Below are 15454 nucleotides of genomic sequence, written 5' to 3'. Positions count from 1 at the left end.
TAATAAGGCAGTACAAAAGAAGAGCGATGATAGCGAATGGAACTCTGACGATGAAAATGTTTTGAACATCAAAGATTTAGATACCGACTACGGTAGCATCACCTTTCTTGGGTTTCACCCCTACAAAGAGGTTGTTTTTCTAGGTTTAACATCATTGGTAGGAGTGGCTTATCACTTGAAAACCTCGAAAGTTCAGTATCTGGGGAAAATGCGTCCAAAGGATTACGATAGCTCACCTACAAATGACATATATGAATCATTTCCCTACACGCCTTGCATGATTGGGGAGCTTCTTAAGCATGCTTCAGAGGGCCCTCGCAGATATAGGGTATTTTAGCAACAGTTGAAGGAACGGCACCCTGATGTTTGGGCTCTCATTTATATTTTGGCCGTGGTCTATTCGAAACCCCTCCTTGTATGTTATGTGGATATAATGTGCCATGCGTTACTGATTACCGCTTGTTCTTGTGTTTCTACGTAAGTGACAACAAGTGCATACTGATTCCTTTCCTCTTTATTTCAAGTAACAGCTAGTATGGCATCAAAATCATTGATAAGAGTTGACCCCATCGTTGGTAATGGTTTGATTTTATATTTGGTTAAGTAGGAAAGCATCTTCTGCAGCTTTTATGATCTTTTTGAACCAAACCAGCTGGCAGTGAACTAGAACAGTTTTTTTGAAACCCTAGCTCTCGGTCACTCCCGCGAGCGACGCGAGGGCTCCCGGCAGCACCTTCCTCGACCCCTCCTCTCCTCCTTCCCTCGCCGCCGCCACAAGGCGTCGCCGGGCAAAGCCCGCGTGGCGCCGACAGCGGTGGGGCCCTCTACCCCCTCGCATGGTGGACGTGGCGCGGGCCCTGGAGGCCGGTGAGGGTGACGCGCTGAGCGGCGGGCGCGGCGGCGCGGAGCTCCAACCTCGGCTTGGTGACGGCGCATACTTGGCGCGCTCGTGGAGGCGGCAGCTCCCTGGAGCGGTTCCGGCGCGGGCGGCGTGAGCTCGAGCCATGGCGCGCTGGTGAAGGTGATGGCGGCGCGCGTGGGGCCCAGTCCGTCGAGCTGCTCGGCCGGAAACTGCGGCGCCCGTCCGCTCCGGCGTGGAGGGGTCCTGGTGATATGGTGTTGGGCGCCAGATCTGGCCGCCTTGAGTTCGGGCCAGGGCAGGGGCCCCGGGCCCCTTTCGAGCCCACTTTCGCCCCAGATCCATGAGTGTCGGCAGCCATGGGGGATGCTAGAGACCGATCTGGCTATGTTCCCCTCCTGGTGGCGGCGGCGCAAGGTGCGGTGGTTGGCCGGCTCCTCGGTTGGAGTCCCGTGTCCTCACAACAAAGTTCTCGTTTTTCTCAGTGTGGCAGGGTGTAGAGTTGGGAGCCGGGGCGGCGGCCCTGGTCGGTGGGGGCCATTTTGGTTGGTGGGCGTGCTAGTGGCTCAGGGGCTGGCCGGAAACCATGGTCGTGGGGGCGACGTGGTGGCTGGCGAGCAGCGTGCGGTGGCAGCGGATCGATCGTTTCGTCGGTCGGTATCCTGTGCAGAAGGTGGGAGTGTTCGCTGAGGGGAAACCCTTGCCCGCTCGGGCCACGACGGCGACCTTCGCGGACGCCGCTCCCTTCTTGAAGGCGTCACCGAGGCTTCTCCTTGTCCTTCTACGTGCTCCGGGTGAAGCCTAAGATCCTCGGATCGGGCTATGGCAGCGCTCTTGTATCGTGATCTTCTTGAAGACACCGCCTTGGAGTTCACAGTGTGCGGCTCTCGGATGGTGGTATGGCTGAGGCGCGGTATACGACGAGCAAGGAGCTCCAGGTGAAAACCTAAGATCTGCGGATCGGGCGGTGATGGTGCTCTCGTGTCGTGTTCTTCTTGAAGACATCGTCTTGGATCTTTCCGTGTTTGTTCGGATGTCGTTGGTTCTTCGCTTGGCAACCATCGGCATCGAGTTTCCATGGTGATGCTTGTTGGGGTTCGAACGGCGGTGGTCGATGCACAGTGGTGGTCGGACACTGGTGGCGCTGCCCGCGGCGGGGAGTTCTGTTGACAGCGTGCATGTTCGATGGCTCTCTCTAGGGTGAGCTCCGGTCCGACACTTTTGTTGTCCGGTGTCTTCTCCGAGTCTTCGTAAGGGTCGTGATCGCTGTTCGAGTTTCCGGTTGTAGCCTTGTTGGCAATTCGTGTGGGTGTGTGGATGTGTGTTGTAAGCTGGGTTCAGCCCTTTGTACCTTGTCGTCGTTGTTGGCATTATTAATTTAACGTTGGTTGGCCTTTGATCTAAAAAAACAGCTGGCAGTGCAGTTTTTCTGTTAGATCGATACATTTACAATTTGTGAAATTATGAATCTTGTGTATCCGGGCCTTCTTTGTTTCTTCCGTGAGTAAATCCGCTCTGAATACAGTATGGGGGTGTCCATTTTGTCTGAATCATGCACGGTGCATGTAGACTCAATTGCAGCCACATTCCAGAACAATTGTATAACCAGCTAACTGCTAACTAGCCTTTAATAGGCGTGTTCCATCAGGTATCTCTTGGATTTAGAAGAATACTATTTCGATTCAGTTTGGATATCCAAGATGTGTTTGCCCTCAGTTTTTTTTCGATAAGGGAGCATCGCCCCAGCCTGTGCATCAATTGATGCACACTGCTTCTTTATTAACCAAAAGTGTAGGTACCACAAAATTCAACCATTACAAACAAACAAAAAGTAGAGTCGATACTAAGATCAACCAAAAGAAAACACGGCCCGTAGAAGAGCTATTCATTGGCTATTCTATTAATATGCCGTCATTCAGTAGCCTGGAAAAAGAAGTTCTGAGTAACCTCCAACATCCGGTTGCACCCAGTAACCATGTCCTCCCTCAACTCCAGCGGAAGAAGGAAAGCCCATTGTTGAATCCAATAGGCAGCCCGTCGGATAACCTGCAAAAAATTAGTACCGGCATGATATCATTACGGCTCGTCCATATGGACCAACAAATGGCTGAAACGCCAATGCGAATCTTTTGCTTATCGATCTTAGGTACTCCATTCAACCAATTACCAAACATATTAGTAACATTGGCCGGTGGAGGAATATTATAAGAAACATAAATCATGCGCCAAATCAATTTTGCAAATGGACAAGCAATAAACAAGTGATTAACGGTCTCAGTAGAATCACAAAAACAACATTTTTGACACCCATTCCACTTCCGTTTAGCTAGATTATCCTTAGTAAGAAGCACTTTATTACTAAGGAACCACATGAATTTTTTTATTTTAAGGGGAATCTTCAACTTCCATAAATATTTCCTTAAATATACAGTATGCCCATTCATTAAATCCAGATACATAGATTTGACTGTAAAAATTCCAGAATCATTAAGTTTCCAAATAAACTTATCAGACTCTGATGTCAAAGAAATTGTCATTAACCGTTGGCAGAGATGTAACCATTGCAACCATTTTTGATCGTTTAACCCCCGTCTAAACGAAATATTAATAGGCACAGTAGCATGTGTTTGCCCTCAGTGTGTAACGACTTCATCCTGCAGGCACAAGAAAAATGATGCGCTAGCAGAGGAAGAGAAAAGTTATCAGCATGCCAGCAAGCGCGCTCCCTGGGACTCCCATGTGAGGCTGTGACCGCGCTCGTGGCCGTTCCCACCACCAGGCTGTATGTGTTGGTGCCGGACTGCCGGTTGCGCTTTGGCCTGGAAACGCTTCTCCAGTTTGAGTCCCAACCGGCTACAACTTTGGTTTACGTGAGCCTACAATAGCGATGCGACATCACGTACGTACGAAGTCCACCACACCTCTGTCTTAGTGTCTTTCCTACACCGCCGCCGCGCTTCTTGTTGATCCCCGCCTCCGAGTGATCACGGCGGAAACCATGGATCACACGCAAACCTTACCTGACGACATGCTCGCCAGCATCCTGCGCCGCCTCCTACCGCGCGGCCTCGCCGCCTCCCGCTGTGTGTGCAAGGCGTGGCTCGCCGTTGTTGACACCCACGGGATGTTGCTCCCGCACGTCCTCCCGCACTCGGTGTGCGGCCTCTTCTTCAACTACGTCGACTACCATCGCCTGCACTTCTTTGCCCGCCCCTCGCCGCGGCTCCCGATCAATGGCAACCTCAACTTTTTACCACATTACCACTATCATTTCAACACAATCTTGGATCACTGCAACAGCCTCCTATTATGCAATGACGCATGGAGCACGCGCTGCGTGGTCAACCCCGCCACGAGACAGTGGGATAATCTCCCTTGGGAGTATAAGAACGCCAACCCGCATCTTGTGTTTGACCCCACCATCTCACCGCACTATGAGGTGTTCTCGATTCCGCGAGTGCCTAACAAAATAGTCCCAAACACACCGCCACAGGTGCCTCAAAGACTCACCGAGTTCGGGAACCTGAAACAATCGTCATGGTCACATGTTGTCGAAGATGGATCCACAGAATCAACATTGAAAGAGCACAAACAAAACAGTGATATTGTCGTGTTTTGAGCCACCGTTGATTGACACCATAGGGGAGCACGAGGACCCAATAGAAGATTTGATGGAATGGCCACCATATTTATGGGGGTTAAATGTATTCTCATCTAACACAAGGAAATGGCACACGAGGTTGTTTCTTCGTGAAAGTGGGGTTGCAGGGACAATGGCTGATGCACGACCAGATCTATTTGAGCCTAGACCTTCTTGTTGGGGAAAATACGGGGGGCCGAGGCGGCGCTACAGTGCTTATTGGAAAGGATCACTCTACGTGCATTGTCATGGCGCTTTCGTCGTCAAGTATAAACACCGAAGCACATCATTGCAAAATCTTTTTCAAATTATTCCACTTGTAGTGTTTCCCCTCTATGTGAATGTTTTTACAAGCATCGCATCACTGGAGCATTGGCGTTCATGAGATTTTTTATTTGATTAATTAATATGTGTGCAGGTTATCTTTGTCAGATTGCAAATACCAAGTAATACAAGCCCCGATAGATACCAAGAAAACCAACTATCCACAGTTCCTAGGGAAATCGGAAATGGGGGTGTACCTTGCAACTCTACACGATAACTATCAACTTCGGGTATGGACCCTCACCGAATCAAGCAGGTGGACACACTGGGTGTTGAAGCACCATGTTGATCTTGAGCCATTGACAATGGCAGATTTACACGGCATCCGGGTTTTTGACAACACTTGGACCATAGTTGATGATGATAATGTTCATGATGATGATGATGATGATGATGATGATGATGATGATGATGATGATGATGATGATGATGATGATGATGATGAGGAGGAGGAGGAGGAGGAGGAGGAGGAGGAGGAGGAGGTAACGAGCGAGGATAGCGAATGGAACTCCGACGATGACAATGTTCTGAATATTGAGGATTGTGGTAATTGTGATGGCAGCATCACCTTCCTTGGGTTTCACCCCTACAAAGAGGTTGTTTTCCTAGGATTAACGTCGTTGGTGGGAGTGGCTTATCATTTGAAAAGCTCAAAAGTTCAATATCTAGGTAAAATGCGTGCAAAGGATTACCACAACCTACCTACAAGAGGTATACACGAATGTTTTGCGTACACCCCTTGCATGATTGGGAAGCTTCTAAAGCGCGCCTTAGACAGACAGTAGAGTATTTTGTCAATAGTTAAGGAATGGCTCCCTGATATTTAGGTCCACATTTTAGTTTTTGCCATTGTCTGCTCCTGGTCTGTTATGTGGATATCATATGATATGCAATATTGATTACTGTTTGTTTCTGCTTAGTTTCTACTTAAGTGAAAATGACAGCATCCATATATGTTCTGCTTGACCTCTACATTCATCTCGTTACTCCTAAAATGGCATCCATCTCGTTCAGGGGTGAAGCTCCTCTTAGAGCAAGGTATGGCAGCTGCCCTGCCTTGATTTTTAGTGAAATAGAATAATTTGAATGGTCATACGCGAAAAAGGATTTCGTATAATAAAATTATGCTTATTTTAGGGAACAGTGCGCAAAAATGACTTTTCAAACCAAAAACGACATATTTCATCTTTCTTTGTATCTAGTAGAACTGTTTATTTTCCGCATCAGAAAATCACTTGATTATTTGCTCATCCTAAAGGAATCAAGAGAACATTATTCTTCACACGAGTGACCTGGCAGGCAGCAGCTACTAACTTCTAGTCTACAACCAAACACGTTCAAAGAATTAAAATAAGTAGAGAAGCAAATATAAGTTGAAGTTGTCTAATAGCATATATTTTGTGGGACAAAACTGATGTACATTGAAAGGAAAAAATAACGCTTTTCCAAATCATGTAGGAAAAGTTTTGATAATCCTAAAGCAGTCCGGCGACTTACAACAGAGACGCCAGCATTCTGAACAAAAGCAACATCATCTGGGTTGAGTAGCCCCGACTCACCAACAACTTGAAAATACATAAAGGTTGGGGAAATAATTCAGCAAAAAAAACCAACAACGAACATTTGAAAGTGACCCTTGCAACAAAGGAAGCGGATATATGTCTCTGACTTGGAGGTGCATGCAACATTCAGCATCACAACAATAATAGAACTTCAGAGAATACGAATGTTTAACAAGTTAAAGATAACTGTCTAGAGTTTGGTCAGGGTAGCATAATAGTTCCTGTTTTACTTTTACTGTAAAACTTGTCTTCCAAATACATTGAAGTTTATGGGTTCAACAGACTAAAAAATACGACATTTGAGGGCTTTCATGTCGTATAAAGTTTTTTTTGAAGAAATTAATTCATGTATGTCTGCCTACATTCAGTTATGCCTTCCAATTAGAGCATAAATATTAAGGGACTACCGAATTTTTTTTCTTCAGTCAAAACACATCCATGCATATAAAACTTGACCAAAAAAAGTCACACATTAGCATCAGAAATTACCAATATTCCCTTCTCCCTGATGGCATTGCCATGCTTCTCCAGCAACGTCTTTTAGATTGAAGAATTCGAAAATAATAGTTCAAAGTTTCAAAAAAATGAAAAATATTCTTTATGTAGTCAATGATATATATTGTTGGTGTGGAAAATCCCATTGCAAAATTCTCGGTATTTTGGACTACACCTAAATAAAAAAAACGTGACAAATTTTGGACTATTGTTCAGTTTTCTCAGATCCACACTTTTGTCATTTTTGTGTAGCCTAGAGTACATAGTACTTTGCATTGAGATTTTGCAAGCTTATAGTATAGATCATTGGTTTTCCTACAGATTTTTTTCAGAATGTTTTTAAACTTTGAAAACAATTTATGTTTGTTTTCAAAATAAAGAGCTACATGGAGCTTGTCCTCCACTTTGAGTACCTAGCCCAATATAAGACCTACAATATGTTCCTTTTAGCTCGTCAGCTCTTGAATATGTGCACACTTTGGATCCAAAATTCTTCCCACCGTTGTTGTTGTCTTCACCAACAATATGAAGTGGTAACCTTTCTAATGTGTCCTAGGTGTGTACTCTCTCCATCCACTAATAAGTGTATGTTAGGACATGTCTTAAGTTAAACTTTATTAATTTTGACCAACTTTCTAGGAAAAAGTAGCCATTTATTACAAAAAAATTAATATGGCTAGATTCATCTTGACATTTAGTTTAATAATATAATAGTTTGATGTCACATATGTTGCTATTTTTGTGTAAAAGTTTAATCAAACTTAAAAAATATTTGACTCCCAAAAAAGGAAAACGTACACTTATTCTTTTTTTTAGATATGGAAGCATCGCCCTAGCCTCTGCATCAATAGATGCACACGGCTTGCTTTATTTAACCAAAGTATGAGTTTACAAAAGATCCATTATTACAATCAAGGAAATGCTAAGGTCGACACATGAATCAACCATAAGAAGATGCAACACATAGAAAATCTATCCATTTGCTATTCTATTAATATGTCGCCATCCAGTAGCCTGAAAAAAGAAGTCCTCAGCAACCACTAGCATTCGGTTGCATCCAGTAACCATATCCTGCCGTTGTTCCGGTGGGAGAAGAAAACCCATTGTTGAATCCAATGAGCAGCGCGTCGAATAACCTGCAAAAAATTAGTTCCACTATATTTGTTAAAGATGATATCATTCCTAGTCCTCCAAATGGACCAACATAGAGGAGAAACTCTCATACGAATCTTCTGTTTATCATTCTTGTGTACACCATTTAGCCATTAACCAAACATATTAGTAATATTCGCTGGTGGGGGATATTATAACAAATATAAACCATACGCCAAATAATTTTTGCAAAGGGTGTAACACCCCAAAATTTCAAAACAAAGAAAAACTCAATATCCCTAGTTCCAAAATTTGGAGCCAACAAATTTTTTGAATCACATTCCCTTATGTGCATAGTATCATGCATTTATGTGGTGATCTTTGCCATGATTGTTTGTTTACGAGTGTTGAACATGTTATAAACCCTAAACCCTACCCCATTTCAAAATCAAGGAGAAACAAAGCAAAAGAAAAATAAAAGAAAAAGCATATGTGGGCATATAGCCATAATTGCAAATCTTGACCTATGCAATTTTTACTTTACCAAAATGGTTGTGGACCATTATTAAACTTAACCTAACACTCAATGAACCCAGAACAATGACCTTTGGTCAAAGAAAAAGAAAATAAAATAAAAAAATGGAATTCACATATGAGCCTATGGACACTTTTGCAAATCTTTAACCTAGGCCATTTTACCTTGTGTTGATGGTTTAGAAACATTACTAAACTCAAAATAATAACATTTGAATCAAAGAAATGCAAAACAAATCAAAAGAAAAATCAAAATCAAGTCACATATGATAATGGTCATATGTGACAATTTTAACATGATACCTACTTTGAGTCCCTGTAGTTAACCTTTTCTAAACTAAACTTTCTCATCTCTTTGCACCTCATCCAAGAACTCATCAAGGTGATCACAATGGTGAAGACCAACCTTCCAAACTCATTTTCAAATTCTGAATGTAAGCATGCAAAGTAGCAACTTTGAATCAGATTCAAGATCATATCCAATTTGAATTTTCTCAAACCACCTCCATTTTGCAAACCAACACCACCAATAGAAGCCAAACATTATATGAATCACCTCCATGAAAAAGTTTGGCAAAATTCAAAAATAAATTTCATGCGGCCGTTATGTCAAACACCTTGTGTGCAATAATCTGATTTGATCATACATGCTATTAACCAGAGGATATTAACCTAAACTATCACACCCTATGTCATCATTATCTTTCCCTTGAACCCCTTGGACAATGCCAAGCATTGGTACCACTGTACCTTGATGGTTTTGACCAAAGACATGGCCATGCCGTGAGCATGCCACTCCTACATGCCATCATTCTCTCCTCTCCCATCTAGGTTACATCACCATGTCCTGGTGGAGACTCACCTCACTCTCCTAATCATGATCGTGCAAGCCCTGGGCCAAGGAGAGCACGACAATGACCTGGCCAGCCCGCGCCCAGACGCACCAACACGCGCACAGACGCGTCCCTGGACGCGCCAGAGCACCACCTCTCCCCGTCAGCACCATCCTCCCCTTGACCTCCTTTTATGCACCGTGCATCATCACACCACCAGGTCCCTCCTAGACATGCTCGCTTGCGCCGGAGAGCCCTGTCACCATCGTCCTCGTCGACGACTTCTGCCGCGGTACTTGTAGGATAACGTTGCATAGAAAACAAAAATTTTCCTACCGCGAACACGCAATCCAAGCCAAGATGCAATCTAGAAGACGGTAGCAACGAGGGGGTATCGAGTCTCACCCTTGAAGAGATTCCAAAGCCTACAAGATGAGGCTCTTGTTGCTGCGGTAGACGATCACTTGCCGCTTGCAAAAGCGCGTAGAAGATCTTGATCACGATCGGTTCCGGCGCCACGAACGGGCAGCACCTCCGTACTCGGTCACACGTTCGGTTGTTGATGAAGACAACGTCCACCTCCCCGTTCCAGCGGGCAGCGGAAGTAGTAGCTCCTCTTGAATCCGACAGCACGACGGCGTGGTGTCGGTGGCGGTGTAGAAGTCCGGCGGAGCTTCGCTAAGCTACGCGGGAAATATGAAGTGGAGGAGCAAAGCTAGGGTTTGGGAGGGGGTGGCCGGCCACTCAAGGGGGGCGGCCAAGCTATGGTCTTGGGGTGGCCGGCCCCCTCCCTTGGCCCCTCATTATATAGGTGGATCCCAAGTGTTGGTGTCCAAGTCTTCGAATAAGACCCGAAACCAAAACCTTCCATAGGAGGGGGCAAACCTAGCCCAACTAGGACTCCCACCCAAAGGTGGGATTCCCACCTCCCATGTGGGGGGTGGCCGGCCCCCTATGGTGGAGTCCACTTGGGACTCCACCCCCACTAGGGCTGGCCGGCCATGGAGGTGGAGTCCCTTGTGGACTCCACCTTCCTTGGTGGTTTCTTCCGGACTTTTCTAGAACCTTCTAGAACCTTCCATAGAACCTTCCGCGACATTTTATTTCACATAAAATGACATCCTATATATGAATCTTATTCTCCGGACCATTCCGGAACTCCTCGTGATGTCCGGGATCTCATCCGGGACTCCGAACAAATATTCGAACTCCATTCCATAATTCAAGAACTACCATTTCAACATCCAACTTTAAGTGTGTCACCCTACGGTTCGAGAACTATGCGGACATGGTTGAGTACTCACTCCGACCAATAACCAATAGCGGGATCTGGAGATCCATAATGGCTCCCACATATTCAACGATGACTTTAGTGATCGAAGGAACCATACACATATATTAACAATTCCCTTTGTCTCGCGATATTTTACTTGTCCGAGGTTTGATCTTCGGTATCACTTTATACCTTGTTCAACCTCGTCTCCTGACAAGTACTCTTTACTCGTACCGTGGTATGTGGTCTCTTATGAACTCATTCATATGCTTGCAAGACATTAGACGACATTCCACCGAGAGGGCCCAGAGTATATCTATCCGTCATCGGGATGGACAAATCCCACTGTTGATCCATATGCCTCAACTCATACTTTCCGGATACTTAATCCCACCTTTATAGCCACCCATTTACGCAGTGGTGTTTGGTGTAATCAAAGTACCTTTCCGGTATAAGTGATTTACATGATCTCATGGTCATAAGGACTAGGTAACTATGTATCGAAAGCTTATAGCAAATAACTTAATGACGAGATCTTATGCTACGCTTAATTGGGTGTGTCCATTATATCATTCACACAATGACATAACCTTGTTATTAATAACATCCAATGTTCATGATTATGAAACTAATCATCTATTAATCAACAAGCTAGTTTAAGAGGCATACTAGGGACTTCTTGTTTGTCTACATATCACACATGTACTAATGTTTCGGTTAATACAATTCTAGCATGATATATAAACATTTATCATAAACATAAAGATATAAATAATAACCACTTTATTATTGCCTCTAGGGCATATCTCCTTCAGTACTGCCAGCCTCCGTCACTCTCCCGCTCGCATCAGCCCACCGTTTTCTGTGCCACGAAGCCTACCGTGCTCGCCGTGACGCCCTGAACAGCGCTGCATCATCGCCAACGTCACCAAGCCACTGTATCGCCGTCGCCATGGTCGACCTGCCCCGCGCGCCTCGGCACCTCGTCGCCCCTATAAAAGGCAGCATCCCCCGCTCATTTTCTCCAAGCCAATCTCCTTCACTCATCTCACAACCCCACCTCGAGCATCGCCGCTGCCCAATTTAGCCCGTAGACCACCAATGGCTTGTCGGAGCTCCGCCAGCACCACCGCAAGCACGCCGTTGATTGGAGCCGCCCCAGGAGATGCCGCCGGTACCAGGAGAACCGCCATCGTCGACAACCTCGCCCTGCATCCACGCCGACCATCGCCGGACCTCCGGTGAGCCGCTGACCCCCTAGTTCTTGCCGCCAATAGCGCCCGTGCTCGCCGTCGACGACGACGATCGTTGACCGTTCGATCTGGATCTAATCCAACGTCTCCCTTTTCACGTACCGATTCGGTGTTTAAGACTCACTAACGAGTGGAGCCCACTGTCAGGCGGCCCGTGCGTGCGAGACGCGTAACTGGGCCGACCTTCTTTGCTTTTTCTCTCTCTGGCCCGTTAAGCTTTTCCCGCCAAGCCCATTAATTCAAATTTGATTTAATTCGTTTAAACCAAATTCAATACCGATGCCAAGTTCAAAATTAAGATCTACTGAGCCAAAATTTATGAATTTGATATTGTTGGAAAGCTTATGAAATTATCTAACCAACTACACTGGTCTCAAACCTAGACTCATTGTAGAACTCATGTAGTAAAAATAACAAGGCAGTGCCTTTTTCAAATTCAAACAATTATTAAAAATCAACGATAATGAATTTTGAGGTGATTCCAATTCTCATAATTCACATTTCAAAACTCTAATTGTTTATGCAAAAATATGACAGTGGTGTTTACCATGATCATGGGCTAGAATAAATAATGGCTATGTGGCTATTTCTAGTCCATTTAAATTACCCCAATTAATTAAGTAAATAGTATGAGAAGTATTCTCTCATTTAAATCATTGTCCTAAGTAATTCAATATGAGGTAATGACCTTAGTCTATAGAACCTCATATTTTATTACTTAGTGATATTAAATCATTTTCCAAGAGTAGTATTTAAATTGCATGAGATATAGTATCTCATTTAAATCATTTTCCCAAATAGTAAATATGATTGACCTTGGTCAACATGATCTCATACTTATTATTTGAGGATATTAAACCTTAGTAATATTCAATGTGAGAAAATTATTTCTCAAAGAAAATAAATAGAAACCCTAATAAATATTTCAATGAGAGGAAATTATTTTTCTGAAAAGAAACCAAAGCCATCCACCATGTTAATAATGTTGTGATGCTAGATTAGCTTGTGTGATCCCTTTGAGTGTTAAGTCTGGTACTTAAGTATTGTTTGGTGATTGTTACCTCGTATCCGTTTATAGACGCTAGTACCGAAGGCTACGAGGAAGAGGAGGTCTTCTACGAAGAAGAAGAAGAGGAACACTTTGATCACTACACCACTCAAGGCAAGCTATTACCAATACAAGATATTACTATGAGCAAGCTCTACTAGAACAAGCCACCCTTGCAATATTCTTTTGTTTAAGGATTTATCCAAGCCCAAGTTTTTATCTTGCAATCATTTACTTTGTTTACCAAAGCTTTTTCTTATAATTGATATTGGTCTAGAGGTAGAATACTACTAGAGCTTCAAACTTAGCCTAGAGAGCTAAAACTTAGTTAGCACCCCTCATGATTAGTTGCTAGTGCTAAACTAAAATTGACTACTCTAGATGGGAACTGGTGAAGCAAATGACTTTGAAAACCTTAGAATGATGAGTCATTCTATTGAAAGTTTTGAAGGTGAATATGACTTTGAAGTGACAAGGTGAATTTGACAAAAACTGATGGTTGGGTTCGGATGCGATACCATTGCAATTTTTAAGTACCCCCACAATACCTGAATCTGGGTAGGGCTTAACTGTAAACTTATGTATGTTAGTACGGATTCCCTCTGAACAAGCGTCATAGGGGTTATGCCGAGGCTGCCTCCGTTGAAAGTGAAATGACGTGAAATGAGGTGAATGTCCGACTCAAGCCCTTTGCAGTTCCCAGGATGGCGGTTTGCCATGGCTGGGAGGCCAAACTCATAGGGAGAGGTGCCTGTACTAGGGTATGTAATTGAAAGGTTATGATTGGTAGTCCGCACACTAAGTGTGATAAATCAGGGCCAGTTACTCCTGACGGATTACTGCAATTATTGTGGCACAAGTGTACGACCTCTGCAGATTGTTAAAACTATTCGAATAACCGCGTCCGCAGTCATGGACAGTTGGAAAGGCCATACTGTTCCGTCATCAGAACTTTTCAAAATGTGACATGTGACTGGTGACTTGTGACTTGAACTTGAATTGTGACTTTGGCTTGAATCACAACAGAGTTGTGGGGATGACACTAATGTTCCCACTTGGGTAATTATAGACAAAGAAAGAGTTTTTGGCCAATAAGTGCTTATGAAATAAAACTAGCTTTGTGCAAATGAACCTTAGAATCCATTAGAGATACTAGTACTTCTATTAGTAGTAGTTTGCGAGTACTTTAAAAGTACTCATGGCTTTGTCCCTGGCTATTCAATGGCCAGACTATGAAGAGGAGAACCAGTACCAGGAGGATGACATCAAGACGTCTATGATAACTAGGACTACTTCCTGACATCAAGTGTTGCCTGTGGAACAGATGGACCGCTACTATGTTTCTTCCGCTATGTGCTATGTATTTGATCTTTAGATCAATTGTTGTATTAAGACTGGATCATGTGATCCTTTTGATGTAAGACTATTATGGTTTGTAATGAATGATGTTCTGTGATATCAATCTATTATGTCTCGCAAAAAAACATTCCTGGGATTGCGATGTATGGCATAATAGGCATCTGGACTTAAAAAGCCGGGTGTTGACAAAGGGGCAGCCAATGAACAAATGATTAACGTTTTTAGTAGAATCAAAAAAAACAACATTTTTGACACCCATTCCACTTATTCGCGGATGGAGGGAGTATTTCCCTTTGTAGCTACCACACAGTCTATCTAATTCTTGACGGTTCATTATTGCACTTGGGCATTCTTATTTACATGATTTAGTATGTGTTATTTTTCTTGTGCCTGTGGGAAAGCTAATCAAGCTCGGGGTCATAATTGTGATTCGTTATCTTGTTTGTTCGAAATGCTCTTTTACAATAACCATGAGAGAAAATCTTTGACATAGCTCATGCATCCACTTTTATTGTAGGCTTCACATTATCACAAATACTACTCCGTAGGTCAGAAGAATTATTTTAGAGGAATAGTTCTATGGTCAAGATAATGGAGTAGGGATGCAAGTACTCTTTTTGTCATTATCTGATGTATCAGTTTTGTACTCATGATGTTGTTTTGAAATAAATCCCCCTGATTGGTATGGTCACAAATAATATCATGGGCAAGTAACTGCTCTCAATAGCAAATCTATGATTTGTTGAATGTGACGAATCAAGACCCCTCGGACGTGTCTCCTAATATCCTTCCTTGATCTAAGTTAGAAGTTTTATTTTATCTTTGAAACTGACCTAAGATGGAAGTTTGTTAGCACTTGGTAAATGTATATGAAGTGTACCTAAAAAAGGAAATATATGAAGTCCTTGACAGGAAACTACCAATTTAGCACTACATAATATTTCCAGGATTCGTTTCTTTTTGTTAACTAGTAAGACGTCAATGCTGCGGTGCGGAGCATAAAAAGGGTGTGAACATAGTTTACTCATGTTATATGTCAGATTAATTCACTTTGATGCATTTGTTTCTTGAAGCCGCATACTAGATTAGGGGCGAGAAAGGCATGTAAATGTGTTACTTTAATAATTACATGCCTCCGTCTAGCTATGTGTTCCAACTTGCATTGCATATGGAAGTGCTAAA

The sequence above is a fragment of the Lolium perenne genome, chromosome 7, assembly GCF_019359855.2.
Source record: "Lolium perenne isolate Kyuss_39 chromosome 7, Kyuss_2.0, whole genome shotgun sequence".
In the NCBI taxonomy this organism is placed as follows: Eukaryota; Viridiplantae; Streptophyta; class Magnoliopsida; order Poales; family Poaceae; genus Lolium; species Lolium perenne.
The sequence above is the reverse complement of the archived record's forward strand: the minus strand, read 5'-3'. Positions refer to the sequence as shown.